The 21515-nt window shown below is 39.9% G+C and overlaps 1 protein-coding gene and 1 non-coding gene across 5 annotated transcripts in view; both read left to right on the forward strand.

Annotated features, from left to right (window-relative positions):
* The first annotated feature begins 4841 nt into the window (after positions 1-4841).
* STYK1 (serine/threonine/tyrosine kinase 1) overlaps positions 4842-21515 on the forward strand; it is a 39996-nt gene continuing 23322 nt past the window's right edge. For 2 of the 4 annotated variants that reach the window (XM_053557659.1, XM_053557656.1), the window contains exons 1-2: positions 5100-5199; positions 11995-12139. The gene's annotated coding sequence lies outside the window, so the exon portion shown is untranslated. Of the gene's footprint in view, positions 4972-5099; positions 5200-7182; positions 7282-11994; positions 12140-21515 lie in introns of those variants that run through there. The other 2 variants (XM_053557657.1, XM_053557658.1) reach the window with 2 other exon arrangements.
* Positions 14266-14429, forward strand: LOC128563029 (U1 spliceosomal RNA). Its single transcript, XR_008373702.1, has one exon. It is a non-coding gene; the product is annotated as a U1 spliceosomal RNA (small nuclear RNA).

Genomic DNA, 21515 nt, shown 5'->3' on the forward strand with positions numbered 1-21515 from the left:
TGTTGCCCCCTCATGCTGCACTTTGTAAAGGCACAACCTGGTGAAAGCAGGATTGGTCCTCAACTTTGCCCATTCATGAACATTATTTTTTGGTTCACCAAAGATTATTTAATGTGATATTTACAAAAATGACTTCTTAGAAATGACATTTTACTAATTGAAACTTCCCTGAGTTTCCCTTTTCTGAAAGATCAAACATGATTTACTGTATTATATATACAGTATATACGACACCAAAAAATAAAAGAAGTGAAAAATTGATAATAGAAGGAAGTAAAGGGGAAATAGGCTGGAGTTATAACTGAAACAGAGCACGTGTGGAGAGCCAGCCGTGAGGGGGCAGGGCCCCCACAGCCTGGGAGATGTTCAGGGAATGACCTCCAGCTGCTTTCCACCTGCTGAGTCAACATGTTTTCCTCTTCTTCAAACAACATGTTTTTCTCCTTCATAGATGTTTTGCCAGAAGTCACGTACCTCTTTCTTTATTCAGTTAATCTTTAGAAACTATGCAGAAAACTATATGAACTTTCCCTTTTATTTCTTTCTCTCTCTCTTTTTTTTTTTGCAGTTTTTGGCCCGGGCGGGGTTTGAACCTGCCACCTCCGGTATATGGGTACGGCACCCTACTCCTTTGAGCCACAGGTACTGCCCTATTTCTTATTTTAACATAATGTTAACAATGTTATACAGTAGAAACCATTCACAGAATGAATTATTCTAGATAATGTTATTTATGTTTTCAATCATATTGTAAGGCCAAAACTATGTTTTTTTGTCTATGATAAACAACCCTACCCAGGTACTATAAAATAAAGCTGACTTTGTATTTTGGGGCTGGCTATAGTTGTGACTGCTCCAGACCTCCCGATCCCATCCTTGTCTCTTGTATCTTTTCTCTCATTTCCCACCATTCCCACTCTGGTTCATTCTCTTTCAAGCTGGTTCACAATCAACATGTTAGCCAGAAATCCTATAAACAGCTGGGTACACTATAAATTTGGTGCTGAGATTTGTTTTAGGTTTTAGCTACTGTTTTAGGTTCTGGGGATACTTCTGTGAACAAAACAAGATCCTGTCCTTATGGAATTAAGGAAGAGAGATGATAAATAATTGTAGAGTATCTCTGAGGATGATAAGTTATAAAGGGGAAAAACTTGTACGGGTGATGACAGGTGTGCCAGGAGGGGGTAAGGTGGTCACAAAAGGCTTTGCTGAGTACACTTGAGCAACACCTGAGGGAAGTGATGGGATTAGCTGAGGAGAAATCTAAAGTGTTCCAGGAATAGCAAATCCCAAGTACACTGGTCTGGAAATACGTTAGAGTTTTTGAAAGACATTGAGAAGCCAAGCAGAAGCAGTCTTGATGTACTGGGGGTCCTGCGTGATGTGTAGTAGCAACCTTGCATCACACAGAGCATTCACTTCCTCTGCTAAAGTTGATATTGTAGATGCAACTAGTTATGGAGCTTTAGGTGGGAAGTTACTTTGTAGACACACTGTAATCATCACAAGTCCTCAAAAGTAGAGAAATTTTCCCAGCTGTAGTTAGCAAGACAGACAGGAAGGCAAGAAAGGCCAGAAAAACGTGCACAAGGTGTTAGAGAGAACCCCTCCAGTTACTGCTATCTTTAAAGAATAAAAAAGGAGCTATGGATCTTATGAATGAAAGAATATGGAATAATCTAGAAGATGGAAAAGGCAAGGAAACAGATTCTCCTTAAGAACCCCCAGAAAGGAATACAGCCCTGCAAACACTTTCATTTTAGCCCAGGGAGACCTTTGCTGAACTGCTGTTTTAGAGAATTGTAAGGTAAAAAATTTTGTATTGTTTAAGCTGCCAAGTTGGTGGTAATTTGTCACATCAGCAATAGAAAGCTGGTATACATAGTAAAAAGAACCAATTTACCAATGGAAGCTTATCCAAGATCAACATTGTCCAGGACACATCAACCTGCGGTAAACATGAGGTCATACTAATAGTACTATTCCACATTCCCTTGTGTCTGAATTTAGTTGGTTGCAGAACTTCTGGTTTGTTTTAAAAGACCCTTTCTCCAATTGTCCCTAAGAGTCCTCAAGGAGTAGGGGATCACATCAATTTTTACCAACCCAAACCCTAGCTGCTGTATAGAATCCACCATTTTCTTCATTGGCTAAAATTCCCTCTGATGATGTCCACTATGCTCTCAATGCCTAGGAGGCCCCATTTATCTGCCAAACATTGTTGTAGTGACTCTACTGTTGACTGTGTTTACGGATTCCATGAAAGTTGCTTCTATCCTCTGTGCTGGCATAATTCTTTTGGGTCTCAGGAGCCTGTGAAGCCAACTTTCCACTGATAGCCACTGCTTGCCCTCTTGTGGTGAAGTTGGGATGTTCAGACTCATGTTCAGATGAGTTGGAAGGATTCACCTACCTGGATTTTGTGTTAAATTCCTGTGAATGTAGTTCCAAAGTGGTATTACTTTGTGTACCCAAAGGATAATACAGTTTTAGTTGTTATATTTTTTCTATGAAATAACTCCCCCTGTTGTACTTAGAGTTTCCCTCTCACCAGGACTCAGTTATAAGTCATGGGAAGTTGGCCAAAGGACATTGAGAGGCAGATAAAATGCTGAACCCTAAGCTGTTCTTGTTAATGGATAATGCCTTCATGCTTCAAGTTTTTCTTTAAATGAATGATTTCCCAGGATTGCTCCATGCTTCATGTAAATAGCTTCTAAGAAAGCCCACTCCACCAGATTTCAAGCTGAATCGCCTCCTTATAATTGCAGAATCATGCAGGAGAGAATACCTAAAGTGACATGGCTGCAACAGGAGTTTAGAGAAGAACAAGAACTGGTAGTTAAGGTTCCTGTAGAGTAAACTGGAGAATGAGGAGATCTCCAGTGTATATTCAGTGTGACCTCCTACAGTTCAGTACTTAATCTGCGAAGAGTAGAAAATGCACTCAATAAATGCCTATGGAATTAATGGTGAGGCAGAGAAAACTATCTAGAAGGGAGCCCGAGAGTGAGTATTGGGGAAAATGAGTTGGAGTAAATTTGAGATCAAGGTAACAATTGAAATGGTAATAACCAAGAGTTGGAGAAAAAAAGAGAAATAACAGATTTTCTAACCATTTTTTGGAGACAATGTCTTACTCTGTTTCCAGGCTAGAGTGTCAAGTCTTCAGCCTAGCTCATAGCAAACCTCAAATTCCTGAGTTCAAGTGATCCTCCTGCCTCATCCTCCTGAGTAGCCGGGACTACAGGCACCTGCCACAAGGCCTGGCTAATGATTCTATTTTTAGTAGAGATGGTGGTCTCACTCCTGAGTTCAGTGGATGCCCCTGACTCTGCCTTTCAGGGTGCTAGCATTACAGCTGTGAGCCACCTGGCCCAGCCTTATTTCAGAAATAAAAAAAAAAAAAAAATCTTATAATGTATTTAAATTGCTGGATAAAACTGGAGGGTAAATTTTTGCCTCCTCCTCTTTGTTATAGTATTTTTTTAAATCCTAGAGGTTATACTTCTATGACTATAATGGTAGCTAGGTTTTTAAACAAATTCTGTGCATCAAAATGGATATCTAGTAAATATATATGCTGCAGGGATTACAAAAATGAGTAAGCCATAGTCACTGCCATCAAGGAATGTAATTGGAGTGGTAGAAGAGATTATGTAATAAGAAATTCAGATCAGTTCATTTGAGTTTTATTAATCAGTTATGCATAAAGTATGGAAGAAATAGTTGACTGATGAGATTTCTTCATCCTTTTTATAAAATTGAGGTAATCCTGGGCAGCGCCTGTGGCTCAATGAGTAGGGCGCCGGTCCCATATGCCGGAGGTGGTGGGTTCAAACCCAGCCCCGGCCAAAAAACCACAAAAAAAAAAAAAAAAAAAATTGAGGTAATCCTATCACTACAGATAAAAAAATGTAAAATTTGCATAATATAAAAGTAACCATTATTCATTTAAAAAGTGCGATTTAATAACATTTAGTACAATTCACCTTGTTTTAAAAGAGCTCTGAAGAGAATGCAAATTTTAATAGAGAAATCTGGAGTCCTGAAGTACCTCAATTTCTAAATGCTGCCTGCACCTTACAGTGCAGTATTCGTTTTGTTCTAATAAAGGCCAGTTTCTGTTTGGTATGTTACTGTGCTGAACAAACTGGTCATCTATTCCAGTTACCGATGACTGACATTTCTTTCATAGAGCTTGTATTATGTGTTACTATCTAATTTGGAATTCTTTCAGCTATGCATCTTCTTGAGTGCCTCTCATAATTGTAAACTCCACGAGGGCAGGTAACATAAACACCTTGTTTATCACTATTTTCCACGAGGGCAGGTAACATAAACACCTTGTTTATCACTATTTCCCCCAGGGGAGGGCTCGGTATATAATGGGTTTAAAAAAGACATATGCTAAATAAATGATAAGTTACTTACTCTTGGTATTTTTATCCCTATCAATTCCTTACAGATTCGCTTAGGTCACAGCAGCGGTCCATACTATATCTTGCAACTGCCAAGAATGTCCGGGGAGGGGACTAACCAAGACCATCTTCAGCACTGACCAAGGCAGCTGCGATGGGGCCGGGCGTGAGGTGGCGCTGTTGCCCTGTACGATGACTCCGGTTTGCACCTACCCGGGAGTCTCCATTACACCTGACCACTTAGCAAGTCGCTCGAGTAGGAAATCAGTCTTCAGGTCAGCAGCAAGTCCAGCTTTTGCAGTTTCAGCAGAGGTTTCCTGCTGGCAAGTTTGCGGCGAGTCCCGGAAACCTCAGCGCCCGCAGACTTCCCCTTGTGGGGAGCCCGCCCAAACTCCATCCTCTGCCGGCAGCCACGCCCCACACTGGGCAGGAGGGGCTGGACAGCATTTCCTTGAGGCTGGCACACCTTGCCCTACCCAAACCCGTCATCTTTCCCCCTGACTGGGCCAGTTGCATCTGAAACCGGAGTGACCAGTGGAGGGACACGGTAGTGAACGGGGAATTGGGGGGCCTGGAAGGGGGAGGGGCATTGCAGGCTACAGCTGGGGGGTGGACTTGGACGTGTGGGAAGAAGAAAAGAAAAGGAAGGGATTGGGAGCGGAGCTGTTGTGATTGGCCGTTTGTATTTATGTGAACAAACAAAAATCACCAAGTGAATTACTCGGTGTTTCTTCCGAATGAGCATCTTGTGGGGTTTGGCTTCCGTGTATAAATGGTAAGAGACTAAATCTGCCTCCGCACATTTTGGTGAAGGGAGAAGCTCCAGGAAAGCCCGGTGACGGGAGTCCCCTCTGCATTCCCGGGGAGGGGACAGGCAGGAGGGCAGCACGGAACGAGGGTGCAGCAGTTACTTGTCAGAGGACTGCAGAGCGGTTGGGATGGGGTCATGGGCTCACGGCTTTCATCTTCAGCTTCTTCCCTAAAGCCTGAACAAAACTGCCCGCCTCACAGGATCCTCGTGATAGTAAATGAGATAACCTGTCACCTGTCACCGTGCTTAAGGACCTTGCAGTGTGACATACTGTCCCTGTTGACCTGATCTTTTTTCTCCTTACTCTTTTTTTCTGCCTTTCCCTTGTCTCTATCTGCCCCTCAATCACCTCCCCATTTTGTCTCCACTCATTTTTTCCCCTTCATTTCTGTAATGGTGGCTTCCTTCTGTAATGAATCCTTTCTGCATTTGAGTTTCTCGTCCTTATGAGAACATTCTTCCTACTAATTAGTGACAGCCACCCGCAGTTGTGGAAATAAAGGCATTGATGGGCTTTATTGATGTGTAGCTGTCTTCATTTGAATGCACCTGGAAACAGAACTTTGCTGTCTGCCTGTTTTATCTCTGGTGGCACACGAGTCTCCACATATTCCCACCTAGGGCTCATGGAGCTCTTACAAACAAATCATGAAGCATTTGCTTCTATAAAAATCACATACTTTTTCTTCAGTGCCTCCCCTACATTTGCTAGGGCTGCCTCAACAGAGTGCCACAAACTGAATGACTTAACTCATTGATTGCTGATTTTTTTCCCCTGAGGGCCAGTGTTTTATTATGAAAATACAAGGTCAACAGACATGTGAGCTGTATATGATTCACAGGGCCCCAGGCTCAAGACTGAATAATAAATACAACTCACATGGCAGTGAATGTGTTAAACAAGCGAAATTATCATCTCACAGTTCAAGAGGCTGGATGTCTGACATTCAGGGGTTGGCAGAACTGGTTCTTTCTGAGGGCTATGAGGAAAGGCTCTATTCCAGGCCTCTGGCTTGTAGATAGCTATCTTCAGGTCAGACGGTGTTCTCCCTGCAATGTGTCTGTCTCTGAATTTCACTTTTTTTTTTTTTTGAGACAGAGTCTCACTTTGTCACCCTTGGTAGAGTGTTTTTGGCATCATAGCTCCCAGCAACCTCAAACTCCTGGGCTCAAGTGATCCTCTTGCCTCGGCCTCCCAAGTAGCTAGGACTACAGGAGTCTGCCCTAACACCGGGCTGTTTTTAGAGATGAGGTCTTGCTATGGTATAGTCTGGTCTGGAAATCGTGAACTCAAGCAATCCACCTGCCTTGGCCTCCCAGAGTGCTGAGATTATAGCATGAGCCACCATGCCCCACAGAATTTCACCCTTTTATAAGGATATTGGTTTTACTGGATGAGGGCCCACCCTAAGTACCTCGTTTTAATTGATTATCTCTACAAAGATCCTATCTCCAATAAGGTCCCATTGTAGGATATTAGAGGTTAGGACTTCAATGTATAAATCTGTGAGGGGCAGGGAAGTAAGATTCAAGCCATAACAATTACTTGGTCTCTGTTTATGCACCTGCTCAGTTAGTTGGACATCACATCTATTTCAGTTGTCTTTGAGAGAAACTTTGTCACAACTCCTCACAACCAGTCCCAACAAGCCTGTGCTCCAAAGTTTTATAGGAGTTACATGATTTTTCCCTTTGTTTAATTTTAACCTGAGTGTGTAATTCCTGAGTGTGCTGCTGTAACAAATTATCATAAACTTGGTGACACAATTTTTTACTTTACAGTTCTGGAGGTCAGAAGTCAAAAATGGATGGGCAGGTCTGAGCTTTTTCTGGAGGTTCTAAGGGAGAATTAGTTTCCTTGCCTGGTCCAGTTTCTAGAGGCTGTCTACATTCTTTGGACCATCACTCTTCCATTTTCAAAGCCAGGAATGGTGGGTTTTGGCATTTCTCACCTTTCCTCCTGCTGAGACATTTTTACCATCCTCTTCCACATTTAAGGACCCTTGTGATTACCTTGAACTCATTGGATAATCTCTGTGTTTTAAGGTCAGTTGATTAACTGTATCTATAACCTTAATTGCCATTTGCTATTTTAACTGTATGAAAAATTGACATATTCATAGGTTCCAGAGATTGAGATATAGATATTTTTGGGGAGTCATTGTTCTGCCTGCCACACCTGAGCTTTCTCCAATTGAGTGTTCTTTATTTTTACTTTTATTCTATTTTTATTTTTCAAATTTGTAATTGAAAGATAAAATTATATACATTTATCATATACAACATCTTGTTTTGGTATATGTATACATTGTGGAATGGCTAGATTAAGTGAATTAACATATGCATTACCTCAGACACTTATTTTCTGTGTGCTGAGAACAGTTAACATCTGCTTTCTTAGTAGTTTTCAGAAATACAATACATTGTTATTCACTACAGTCACTTTATTACCCCTCACTAACAAATTTTGTATCCTTGCTAACATCTTCCCCCAACCCCTTCTTTCCCCAGCTCCTGGAAACCACTATTCTATACTTTTACTTCTGTGAGTTCAACTTACCTTTAGATTTCACAAATGAGATCATGTAGCATTTTTCTTTCAGTGCCCAACTTATTTCACTTAACATAATTTCCTCTAGCTCCCTCTTTGCTGTCAATTTCCTTCTTTAAAGGCTGAATAGTATTTCATTGTGTATGTACTGTACACCGCATTTTCTTTATATATTCACCTATTGATGGAAAGGTAGATTGATTCCACCTCTGGGATATTGTGAATAATACTCCAGTGAACATGGGAATTGCAGGTATGTCTGAAATCATTTTCTTGGCATATATACCGAAGAGTGGAATTGGTGGATCATGTGATAGTTTTATTTTTAATTTTTAAGGAAACCTCCATAATGGCTGTATTAATTTACTTTCCCACCAACAGTGTGCAAGGGTTCCCTTTTTTCAAATCCTCTCCAACACTAATCTGTTGTCTTTTTGATAGCAGCCATTCTGACATATATGAGGTAATATTTCATTATGATTTTAATTTACATTCCACTTATGATTAATGATGTTGAGCATTTGCTCACATTTGTGTTGGTCATTTGCATGTCTTCTTTTGAGAAATGTCTATTTAGGTCTTATGTTCATTTTTAAATTTTTTTTTACTATTGAGTTATGGATTTTGGATATTAATCCTTTATTGGATGTATGTTTGTAAATATTTTGTCCCTTGCCCTGTATTGTTTCTTCACTCTCTTGATTATTTCCCGGACTGTGCAAAAGCCTTTTAGATTGATAGAATCCCGTTGGTTTATTTTTACTTCTGTTGCCTGTGCTTTTGGGTTCAAATAAAGTAAAAAAATCATTCCCTAGATCAATATCATGGAGTTTCCCTTATGTTTTATTCTAGTATTTTCACAGTGTCAGGTCTTACATTTAAGTCTTAAATCCATTTTAAGTTGATTTTTCTATATAGTGTTCTTTATTGGGTATATCACACGATGTTCTTTCTGAAGGACAAGTGATTTTCCTGCCATATATAGCAAAGAACTTGAAATCTCATTATGTAGAAAAGCAGCATCCTGCCTAATGATGAAACTAAAAATATGTTTTCATTGAGCAGAAACCTGGGTACCATGCAATTCCTGTATAATACTGTTAAAAATGATTTCCCATTGCCCTTGTGTTTTTATCATAGCATTACATGTAATCCTTTATGTCCAATTAGTTTCTATAGGTTATGTTTCTATTAAAATTTCTTGCAAATCCAATGCTGTTTTCATAGGCGAATTAGCTATTTCTTTATCCAATAAGCATGTGAATCTTGTTGTTACTAGGGATACAGCAATGAAGTCCCTAACTTCTGTTCTCATAAAGGTTTCCTGCTTTTCCTTCTAACTTTGTCACTTGATTTTTGTCCTCCCCACCAGCCTAGGTTTGTCTGGTCTCTAGTTCCCAAAATGCTTTCTGACTTTAGATGTGGCTACTGCTCTGTGCCTACTTCTGGGCTGTGCTACGGAGAGGCCTAAAGAAGCTAGACCAGTGGTTCTCAACCTTCCTAATGCCATGACCCTTTAATACAGTTCCTCATGTTGTGGTGGCCCTCAACCATAAAATTATTTTCGTTGCTACTTCACAACTGTAATTTTGCTACTGTTGTGAATCGTAATATAAGTATCTGATATGCATGATGTATTTAGGCGACCCCTGTGAAAGGGTCGTTCGACCCCCAAAGGGGTCACAACCCACAGGTTGAGAACCGCTGAGCTAGACTAAGCCCTCAAAGAAATTACTGGTTGAGAAGAAACAGATAATCATAGGCTGGTTAAGTACTGAACAAGTAGGTCGAGTATTAGCAGCTAATTACACAGGCATTGGTGTAGAGTGGATGGAGTCCTGCTCTGAGTCTGGGGGGCCTGACATCTGTTGGGAGCCCTAAAACTCTCTTTGTCAGCAAGAACAAGGCATCTTACAGAACACAATAATGGAATAGAGTTTAGCTGGGGAGACACTTACCTCTGGATAATGAAAGGACAATTAGGGTAGAAGAAAGAGTTTCTATCCAACCCTTTGGCCTGTAGTCTCCTTTTTTTTTTTTTGGCCAGGGCTGGATTTGAACCCGCCACTTCCAGCATATGGGGCCAGTGTCATACTCCTTTGAGCCACAGGTGCCACCTGGCCTGTAGTCTCCTTTGCAACAGTTGCTTTTACGTCCTCAGCCCAGGTGGCCTTCTCCACTAGTTTTTCCTCCTTACAACTTCTGCTGAATTGGGCAGTATAAAGTCCAGTGCTGTCACACTGTGGATACCACCTCCTTCAGGGAGTAGAAAAATTTCCTGGTGCTCACTCTTTTATTACCCCCCAGAGGTCTAAGTTGTATCTCAGTTTCTAGGCGTTATCTGCATGAAATCTAACTCAATCTGTTTTGTCATTAATAATAAGCTTTGGCTGAGTGATAGCAAGGAATATATTGATAGCTAATTCTTAACAATCATCATGGTCAAAGCAAATTGAAGGCATAGACTGTGTTTTTTTCATCTATAATTTTATCCTTTAAATTACTGGCCAAAATCATAAATGAAAAGGAAACCTGTTTTAATTTTTCCTTCTACAGCTGTTAACATACCTTCAGCCATGGCAAATGGCCTCGTCTTTATTATATGTTTAAGCATGGTCCTTAAAATTGTCAGTTGATTGAATATATAGAAATATGGTGCTATTTTTAGAATACTGATCTAAATTATTATATATATGTAATTCTAGGTTAACTTATAATTCTAGTAAGCACACACATAGTAATAAATGATAACAGTTTAAGGGAAAAAATGTGTTTCAAAATAAACACTGTGGTTATAGAAAAATCTCAATAATATACATGTAATATTCACATTTGAAGTCAGATGACTCCCTGCCAAAAACTTTGAAACGACAAGCTTTAGTCATACACTCAGATGTTGTTGGATAAATGAAGGGTTTTATGTTGAACAACTTCAGGAGATGGCATTATGTTATATTCATGTTATGCTACCAACTAAATGGTAAAAATATTTGCCAAAGATGATAATTTGGGGTTTAGAAAGGTTCATCTCAAACATTTTTTTTTTTTTTATTTTCCTGACAGTAGTCAGTTATCAGGACCAATTTTATGTCAAGCCACCCCTAGTTATGTCAGCAAAAAAGGCTTGGGATCAACTTCTCCAAAGTCCCTTTTACGTCAGATTGGGCCGGCTTGGCCCAGACACGAAAAGCTCCTGTTGACCTTTATCTGAAGGGCCATGACACCTCTTCATCTTGGTTCCAAATTTAGTGCTGCATCTGGCCAGTTAGAGGGTACAAGTGCAGAAAGGAACTTACTTAAGTGGTAGAGGCGGCAGACTTGGTTGTGGTTCAAGGCATGGAGAGAAGGACCAAGAAAGTGCTGAAATTCTATCCTGATGACCCTGTTTTCCATATGATTTATAGTCAGATTCGACAAGCCAAGATAGTCTGGTTTGAAACCACATGGCTGCACTGCTTCCTACCTCTGTGGTCTTTCTCCACAGGTTGCAAGCCCTGATGCTGTTAGAGTTTCTTGAAGTCATTATCTCAGTGTGAGTTCTGGCCAGGGAGAAGAAAGGAGTATTCATTAGAGAAATGAAAACACAGCTGGGATGTAAATACTCCAGCTTTTAACTCTGGAATAGAGATTGATAGAGCTTCATCTCCCAAACTCATGTGCATCCCAAAGTCCTGGCAGGCAAAAGAAACTTAGAGTATAGGTACATTATGACTTCACTGAACCATAGTCTTCCTCCTCATTATCATTTTTACAAAACTTAATCAACTAAAAAGAGGGAAAATGTGGGCAGGGCTTGTGGCTCAAAGGAGTAGAGTGCCAGCCCCATATACCAGAGGTGGTGAGTTCAAAACTCAGCTCCAGCAAAAAAATTGCCAAAAAAAATAAAAGAGAGAAAATACTGAGTCAGCCTTATGAAGGGTGGGATGTTGCAGCAGATACAGATTCTAGACACACAGTGCTAGTCTTAGCCTAAGTATTAATTATTGGAAGATTATCTAAACTCTAGGCCTTAGTTTTCCCATCAATAAATTGGGAGGTTTGGTTTGTTTTTGTAACCTTCAAAGGGCTCTTGTTGTACACACTTGAATTCTGTGGCACTTTTGGAAGATGTGTTACATTTCGTCTTGTATTTGTCAAGGGGGTAAGGAATAGATGACATTAAATAATATTTTATAAAGCAGTTGCTGATTTTATTATTTTTGTTTCAGGGAAGTGTGATTATAATGGAACAGAAGGTACAGAGTGGTTTCCTCATTTGCAGTGTGTGAGGGGGATGGATTTCTGACACTGAGGAGCAGAGCCCGCTGTGTTTTGCATCCCTTCTTGAAGCCCAGGCAACTCCTGTAACTCCAGGTAACCTTGGAAACCTTCAGTTTCTCTCTTTTCTTCACATACTAATGTACTGTTGTATATTTTGTCTCCTTTTCCAGACATGAGAAAGACTGATAATGGCCTTACATTATCTCTCTATACTTCTCATACTTAAATAATGAATTCAAGATAAGGAGATCCCACATCTGCTTAGAACTTTCATTTATTTTCTGACTTTAACCAAGCCAGACTTTCACTTAAATTTTAGTTTCCACATACAATATGAAGTTGGTAAACAGTTATGAATTGTTCTGGAATGGTTTTCTATTATAAAAATGGAGATAATTTTGGAGAATATTTCCATTTAGAGGACTGGAAAAAAAAAAGAAATGTAGATAAGCCAAATGTGATTCATACTGAACTGTTCTTTCTTCTATCCCACAACATTCATCTTTCTACGTTTGTTTTTGGGGGGCTATTATTTTTCATTCACTGAGTTAACATTGACTAGGAAATAGAGGCAGGCTAAATTAAAAATATGACCTTCGGTTATTCACTAACAGATAGACAATAAAGGCATAACTAGTAACAGGTTGTAGGTTTATGTAGTGTGTGAAATCAATTGCTTACTGAAAGGTCACTGAACCCTGGGATAGAATTCTCTGTTCTGTGCTAGATGTGCTTATATCTTTACACCTAAATTATGGATTTAGCAGTGATATTTGGGGCTGCATCTTTGTGGCCTTTATTTAAACCTCAATCAAACATATTTTGGGTGCCTAGGGGGTAGTGCTATCTGTAGGAGAGATGGATAAATAGAAATATTTGTATCAATTGGAAGTTAGGGATGTGGATACTTTGGACACCTTCTCTAGTCCTGCTAATTTATGGCAACTTGAGAAATTTTGACCACCTCAGGGATGTCAGTGAAAATGAATTGGTTCTGGCACCAAGAGAGCTATAAAGTGTACTGTTGTATATTTTGTCTCCTTTTCCAGACATGAGAAGGATCAATAATGGCTTTCCATTATACCACGGTACTTGACACAGAATGTATTTCTGGCCAGTCTCTGGGGGCATTCATTGCCCAACCTGCTTTAGGCTGATTCTTTCAGAAATAGAACATTCTGTGGTCTCATAAAATCATACATAAATTGTGCTTTAACCTGTAGAGGCCATGGTAGCATGAATGTTATCATCAACAACAAATGAGATTTGTACACTGAAAACTACAAAATGTCCTTGAATGAAGCTAAAGAAGACCTAAATAAATGGAAAGATGTCTTGTGTCCATAAATAGGAGGACATAAGAGTGTTAAAATGGCAGAGCTCCCCAAATTGGTCTACATATTCAACATGATCTCTTGAAATTCCAGCTACTTTTTTTTCTTTTCAGAAATTGTCAAGCTGATTTTAAAATTCATAAGGGAACATGTGAAACTCAAAATAGCCAAAACCATCTTGAAAAAAGGACAAAGTTAGTGGACTCCCACTCAATGATTTAAAACTTACTGCAAAGGTACATTCATCGAGACTGTGTGGTACTGGTACAAGGACAGACATTTAGACCAACAGATCAGAGTTAATAGTCCTGAAATAAACCCTTATATTTACGATTAATTGATTTGCGACAAGGAGAAGTCTCTTTAACAAATTGTGCTGGGACAACTGGATATCCACATGCAAAAGAACAGACCCTTACCTCACACCACATGCAAAAACTAATTCAAAAGGGATCAAAGGCCCAAATGTAAGAAAAACTATACAACTTTTAAAAGAAAACATGGATATAAATCTTTGTGATATCGATTAGACAACAGTTTCTTAGATATGGCATCAGAAGCACAAGCAACCAAAGACAAAATTGTCAAAATGAAAAACTATTACGCTGCAAAGGAAATTATCAAGGACAGCACGCAGAATGGAAGAACATACTGCATATTGTATGTCTAATAAGGGTTTAGTATCTAGATAGGGGTCCTCAAACTGCCGCCCGCGGGACACATGAGGTGGTGTAATTGTTTTTGTTCCTGTTTTGTTTTTTTACTTCAAAATAAGATATGTGCAGTGTGCATAGGAATTTGTTTTTTTTTTAACTATAGTCAGGCCCACCAACAGTCTGAGGGCAATTGAATTGGCCCCCTGTTTAAAAAGTTTGAGGACCGCCTATACTTACCTGGTGGGGGAGATACCATGATCATGAAGGTGGTTTTCCCAGGGTGAGGCTCATCTATTGCACTCTGGATGTGCTGACCCCTGTGATTTCCCCAAATGCGGGACACTCAACTGCATAATTTTTGGTAGTGGGGGACTGCGTTCATGCTATCCCCTGCACAAAAAAAAAAAAAAAAAAAAAGTTTGAGGACCCCTGACAGAGGACACTCAACAAGAAAAAGACAAATAACCCAATTAAAAAGTGGGATTTAAATGGATATTTCTCCAAAGAAGATACAGAAATGGCCAATGAGCACATTAAAAGATGCATACAAGTATTTATAATCAGGAAAATGTGAATCAAAAGCACAATAAGATACCATTTCACACCAGCTAGTGGAGCTATAATAAAAAAGAAAACAAGTGTTGCTAAGAATGGGAAGATGCTAGACCCCTTATAAATTCTTAGTGGGAATGTAAAATGATACAGTCACTTTAAAAAATATTGGTAGGGGATGGGTATGGTGGCTAATGCCTGTAATCCTAGCACTCAGAGGCTGAGACAGATGTGTCCTTTGAGCACCAGCCTGAGCAAGAGTGAGACCTATATCTACTAAAAATAGAAAGCTGGGTGTGATGGTGCATGCCAATTGTCTTAGCTACTCAGGAGGTTAAGGCAAGAACATTTTTTGAGCCCAAGGGTTTGAGATTGCTATGAGCTAAGATGATGCCAAGGCACTCTACCCAGGGCTACAGAGTGAGACTCTTGTCTCATAAAAAAAGAAAATGGGGGCCGGGCATAGTAGCTCACACCTGTAATCCTAGCATTCTGGGAGGTTGAGGCAGGTGGATTGCTTGAGCTCATGAATTTGAGACCAGCCTGAGCAAGAGTGAAACCCTGTCTCTAAATACAGCTGGGTGTTGTGACGGATGCCTGTAGTCCCAGTACTTGGGAGGCTGAGGCAAGAAGATCTCTTGAGCCCAAGAGTTTGAGGTTGCTGTGACCTTCAGTGCCAGGGCATTATACCCAGGGCAACGAAGTGAGACTCTGTCTGAAAAAAAAAAAAAAAATGTTGGTAGGCTTATGTGGTGGTTCACTCCTTTAATCCTAGCATTTGGGGCACTGAGGCAGGAAGATCACTTGAGGCCAGGAGCTTCAAGAACAGCCTGAGCATCTTAATAAGACCCTGTAAATTAGCTGTGAGTGGTAGCACATACTTATAGTCCTGGAGTTCTTGGGAGGCTGCGGCAGGAGGATCACTTGAGCCTAGAAGTTTGAGGTTGCAGTGAGTTATGATGACACCACTGCACTCTAGCCCAGCCAACAGAGTGAACCCCTGCATCCAAAAAAAAAAAAAAAAAATTGTTGGCAGTTCCTCAAAATCGTTTCAATTACCATACTACCACTTCCACTCCAACATACATATTTAAAGACAAATGAAAACATATGTCACACAAAACTTGTATATGGCTGTTCATGGCTTCATAAAAGCTAAAAAGTGAGCCTGGGCAACACAATGAGATGCTGTCAGTAAGATAACTTTTTCAATTAGCCGGATGTTGTGGCATGTACCTATACTCCCAGCTACTTGGGAGGCTGAGAGAAGAAATTTACTTGAGCCCAGGTGTTTGAGGCTACAGTGAACTATGATCATGCTGCAGCACTCTATCCTGGGTGACAGAGCAAGAAAAAAAGAAAAAGTGGAAACTGTTTGAACATCCACCGATGGAGAAACAAAACTGATATTTATACAATGCATTATTATTCAGCCACAAAAAGGAATGACAAGGCTGATTCATGCTATAACATGGGATGAACTTTGAAAACATTAGGCTGAGTGAAAGAGGCCAGACTTAAAAGGCCACATACAGTATGATTCAATGTATAGGAAACGTCCCGAATAGGCAAATCCAAAAAGAAAGAAATTAGTGATTGCGAGGGGCTGGCGGTGGGGAAGTAGTAGGGAGCGACTGCTGTTGGATAGGAGTTTCTTTGGAGCGTGATGAAAATAGTCTAAAATAAGATGGTGATGATAGTTGCATACTTTGTGAATATGATAAAAAACACTAAATTATACTCTTCAAAGGGGTGAATTTTATGATATGTGAATTATATCTCAATTTAAAAGCAAAAGTAATGTAGGTAATTCAAGTAGTTACCTTCTAGTAATTACAGGCAATTGTCATTTTGCCAAAAGGTAATGGTTTTTGAGAATCTTTTAGAGAGGCAGTGTAATATGGATTTTGAGAACATGGAGTTCATTTTTTACTTTTTGAATTATTGTGAGTATAACAGAAGAACATGGAACTTTAAAAGCAAATGATTTGGGTTGGAATCCCATCTTCACTGCTTACTGGCTATATGATCTGGAGAAATCTACTTAACCTTTCTGTACCCTAAGATTCTTCTGTGAGAACTGTATGATTTACTGTGTGCAAAGTGCTTGGAACAGTACACCCTATAAACGTTTGTCGTTATAACTGTGTGCACTAAACTGCATGAGGCAGCAAAACCAGAATCCAGGAAGCCTGTGCTGAACACAAATGCCAGTCAAGGAGGAGCAGAGCAGGGTGGAGTCCAAGCAAATTGCTTTACTTGATTTATTGTCTGAACTTTACTCCATGCGGATATGTGGAAAGAGTCTGGATTTTGTGGAAAATGAGGGAGAGTTACTATGGATTGAAGATACGACACCTAAATTTAGCCGTATTCCTTGGTCCTAGGAAAAGGTCCAGAAATCTGTCACAGAAGGCATATGGGGGAGGAGCAAGGAATGGGGAACAGCACTTAATGTATCTTTGTTCAATGTCAATAAAGATAAAGCAAAAACTTTTGAGGGTTTTCCTCTGGTATTGTGGCAGTAAACTTATAGTGTTTGTCCCTCTGATAAAAAGGTACCTTTTTTATTGTGATGTTTGTTGGTCTTTCACTTCAAAAAAGTAAGGTCAAACCAATCTTTAAACATGAATACCATTGCCACATTTTTATTCCCTGGGCAAATCAAGAATCCACGGGGTGGCAGATGTTGTTAGTAATATTCATGTCATATCTCTGCTTTAAATTGTTTCTGCATCTTTGTAGGAGCACGCTCTGAATTCTTAATTTTTCTGTAGATCTTACTCTTTGTGTCATCTCTTTTTTTTTTTTTTTTGGTTTTTGGCCGGGGCTGAGGGGCTTGGTTTGAACCTGCCACCTCCGGCATATGGGACCGGCGCCCTACTCCTTGAGCCACAGGTGCCGCCCATGTGTCATCTCTTTCTATAGATTTCTTAAGAAAAAGAAGGGCTCTGTTGTTCACCTTTTTTTTGGATTTACACTTCTGAATTATCTTTTCCTATGTCAATATATTTACAAGGTTTCATAAAAGTTCTACTTTCTTTGATACGCCCACAAGATATCAATCAGTAATGAAATGACCTTGTATTTTTACTGTTCCATTATCTCCTAATGCTTCACATGTGACCCTGGTACAAAAAGATGTTAATTGGTTTACGTAAGGTGACAAAGGAAATCACTGACCCAGGACCTTAATTGAGATCTCATGACTCCTTTGCCTATTTCAGAAAAGAATTCTTCCCTTTCACAATGCATTTCTCCTAGAATGTTCTAATCTAGGTGAGGAAAACATAATAAACTTGCAGGCAGACAGTAGTTGAAGCCAAAGTAAAGATTAATGCCAGGGCCTCAACACTGGAGACCATAGTGGAACAGCAACAGCATTATTTAAAGTTCATTTTATCTCAAATTTTTTAAAAAATGTGTCTCATATCCTCTATCTTTATATGTACTAATATTTGCCTCCTGAAAAATTACAGGAAGTAATATAAGAGAGGAGAAAATGATGATTGTTGAATAATAGGGCAATGGGTAGAGTTGGCAAGAAAGTCACTGAAATACTAAAGAGTTAGCAGGTTAACAAATCCCCAAATGTTCAGAAGCTTTACCCTGGGAAGCAAGGGTGCTCAGAAGAGATGGCAGTGGGTGTATATATGTGTATGTGGGGAGATGGGGAGAAATATGACAATTCTACTTTGCATTTCTAAAATACTTATATTTTAAAACTTTAATGTACTTTCATGTTTTATCACATTTGACAGAATGTTTCTGATTATGATCTGCAGGATTATGATCCATTATGGTATAGATTAGAAAGTAAAAGAGACCCTCTTGCCTTAGTTTTTCTATTTTTTTTTAAGAGACAGAGTCTCACTTTGTTGCCCTTGGTAGAGTGCTGTGGCGTCACAGCTTTAGTTTTTCTATTTTTAGTAGAGACGGGGTCTCGGTTTTGCTCAGGCTGGTGTCGAACTTGTGAGCTCAAGCTATCCACCTGCCTCAGCCTCCCAGAGTGGTAGGATTACAGGTGTGAGCCACCGCGCCTGGCCACACCAGTTCTATTTCTCATCATATTGTGACCTTGAGTTTCCAAACAAATCCACTATAAAATCCTTCTTTGAACTCCTCTTCTCAGTCTTCTCATCCACATGTCTCTTGAATATCTTAGAAGAGTTACCTAAATACATTTCCTCCACATCCTCAGCACCTTTTCATTCCCAGAACCACCCCCTCTCTATCATACCCTATAACTATTCTTTCTGTGATTTCCATGTTGCCTGTATCTATTATCCCCGACCTCTCATCGGCTTTTAGTCTAGTTGTCTTGCATGGTCTCCTTCTCCCTTTCTCCTGTGCTTCTTCAACACTGTGAACTCTGGGTTCCCCTCCACGTGTCTAGTTGGTCCTTTACAGGCTCTTTGTGAGTTCCTGCCTCTGCACCACTTTCTCTTCCTTCACTTAGCCCTTAAATGTTGGCACTCCATGCATTCTTTACTAGACCTTTTCCTCTTACTGTTTTTCCTTTTCATTATTTCCTCTTCCCCCTTATCCACTTCCAAGACCTTAAATATTATCTAATGACTCCCAAATATTTATCTCCAGTCTAAACTTCCCTTAAGAATCTTAAGACCTGTACAACCAAATGTTTATTTCTAATGTTCTGCTTAAAAGTCACACTGGCATCTCAAATCAAAATGTCAAAAATAACTCATGATCTTCCTATATTCTTTGGTTTCTCCTTCCCCTCTGTACCTCCTAAAACTGCTGTGCATCCTGTTGGTTCGATCTCCTGAATATCTCTTTTCTTTTTATACTGTCACTACTATAATCTGAGAAACCATTATGAAGCTATTATGTTGGTATTAGATTTGGTATTATCATCTGTAATTTCTTATACAATGGATGCCACCATAATGTTACTTTTTAATTTTAATTTTAAAATAATTATAAATTTATGAGTAGTTGCAAAAATAGTATAGAGTCTGTTGTACCCATTATGCAGCTTCCCCTAATGGTAATATCTACATAACTACAGTAAATTATCCAAATATATTAATAATTAACCAGACTAAAGAGTTTTCTGGGATTTTAATTTTTGCATTCACTGTTTTGTGCTTCTCTATGCATAGTTCTATGACATTTTATCACATTTCTAGACACATACAATCACACTATAGTCAAGATACAGAATTGCCTGTAACTATAAAGCTGTGGTCTCCAACCTCCAGGCTATCGACTGGTACCGTTCATGGCCTGTAGGAACTGGGCTGCACAGAAGAAGGGAGGAGTGTGTGAGCAAGTGAGACTTCGCCTGTATTTTTAGCTGCTCCCCATCCCTCGCTTACATTACTGCCTGAGCTCCACCTTCTTTCATATCAGCTACAGTATTAGATTCTCACAGTCTATTGCAGACTGTGCATGTGAGGGCTCTGGGTTGCCCACTCTTTATGAGAATCTAATGCCTGATGATCTGAGATGGAGCTGAGGAGGTTCATTAGCAGAGAGGTTTGACTGAAAAGAGACCATAAGAAATCAACTGCTTGCTGACTCATATCAGAGCCATCCCCCACCCCCAGTTCATGGAAAAACTATCTTTCATGAAACTGGTTCCTGTTGCCAAAAAGGTTGGGGACCACTGCTGTAAAGGAATTCCGGCATGCTACTCTATCATAGTCACACCTCCTCCCTGTTCCTTCTGGCGATCACTGATCTATTTTCTGTCTCTCTAATTTTGCCATTTTGAAATGTTATATAAGTGGAATCATGCAGTATATAACCTTTTTCTTTCTCTCTTTTTCTTTTTTTTTGCAGTTTTTGGCTGGGGCTGGGTTTGAACCCGCCACCTCGGGCATATAGGGCCAGCGCCCTATTCCTTTGAGCCAGAGGCACCGCCCCAGTATATAACCTTTTGAGATGGGCTTTTTCCCATTCAGAGTAATGCCCTTGAGCTCCATACAATTGTTGCATGTATCAATAATTTATTCCTTCTTATTATTGAGTAGTAGTCCAAATAATGTCTTTTTTAAAATATAAAACAGACTGTGTTGCGATCTACTTAAAGCACTTCAGAAACACTAACCATGAAACAAGCAGTAAGAACTCCCTGCCATCTGCAGCTGCCTGCCTTCTCAGCATCATCTCTTCTTTTCCCCTCCCTTGCTACTGCCCAGGCCAGCAACCTTCCAGTTCTGAGAGTGTGTCAAGCCCTATTCTCACTCAAGCCCTAGAAACTCCTTTCTCCCTTTGTGCCTGTGCTCATGTTATCAAGTCACCTCCTGGTCATATTTCTTTTTTGTAGTGAAACATTTAAGAATTTTTTTAGGATTAAGTGTTTAACATCTGAGTGAATGACTTGGAGTAAGGCTGGACTCCTAAGAGTGAATGACTTGAGACACTCTAACTAGCACAGAGCAGACTCTAGGGAGAGGTGGATAGTTCAGTTATAGAGTACAGTTTAGATAAGAATTAGCATCTTGGGTTTTCAGTGTGGTCAGAAGCACACAAAGGCAATGGGTCCATGGGTGTGTAGATGGGAATGAAATAGAGGGGAGCAAGACGTTGGTCAGTAACCAAGGTGTCAGGCCAGAGTGGTTGTGTTTATCTGGGAGGTCTTTACATTTGTATCAAGAGCTCAGCAACCCCAGGATTGAGCAAATTTCCAATCTCATTAGGATTGATGGAGGCAAAGGGAAGACAATATGGCCCCATCCACCTGTGTGGCATCCAGCATAGGACTCCAGGTTTGGGAAGGCTTGGATACTAAGTATGAGTCACTGTGTAGACATGCGAAAGTGGATCAAGTCTCCATCTTCCCAAATTGGGGAGTTTGGTCAGATGAATGGGAAGAAGAGGGCTGAGACCCATCTCGTTATTGCTTCCATCAAGGATTGGCTCAGGAATTGGGTTGATATTAGCCGGCATGTGTGATTT

The sequence above is a fragment of the Nycticebus coucang genome, chromosome 12 (genome assembly GCF_027406575.1).
Source record: "Nycticebus coucang isolate mNycCou1 chromosome 12, mNycCou1.pri, whole genome shotgun sequence".
Lineage (NCBI taxonomy): Eukaryota > Metazoa > Chordata > Mammalia > Primates > Lorisidae > Nycticebus > Nycticebus coucang.